Source organism: Galeopterus variegatus, unplaced genomic scaffold (genome assembly GCF_000696425.1).
Source record: "Galeopterus variegatus unplaced genomic scaffold, G_variegatus-3.0.2 Scaffold10969, whole genome shotgun sequence".
NCBI classification, from domain to species: domain Eukaryota; kingdom Metazoa; phylum Chordata; class Mammalia; order Dermoptera; family Cynocephalidae; genus Galeopterus; species Galeopterus variegatus.
This window is the reverse complement of record NW_007737080.1, coordinates 4,984-5,250: the sequence shown is the minus strand read 5'-3', so window position 1 is coordinate 5,250 and position 267 is coordinate 4,984.

Below are 267 nucleotides of genomic sequence, written 5' to 3'. Positions count from 1 at the left end.
AGCAAATTATCCTCAAAACATTCTCATATTGAGATCAACCCTTCTCTGATCCTAAGGTTTTCTTCTTGCCTAGTTAACTGTGGGCAACAATGTGTAAAGGAAATGAAGATAATTACTGTATCTTGGTATTTTCAGCTACTGGTTTATTTGAGACTTGAGGTCCCTGGATCTCCATATACCCATCTAGATTGCTAAGGTGCTTTTGTACACGCCTCCTCACCATCTCACAGAATAAGATAGGTGAGCTCAGTATCTTAAGAATAGGAA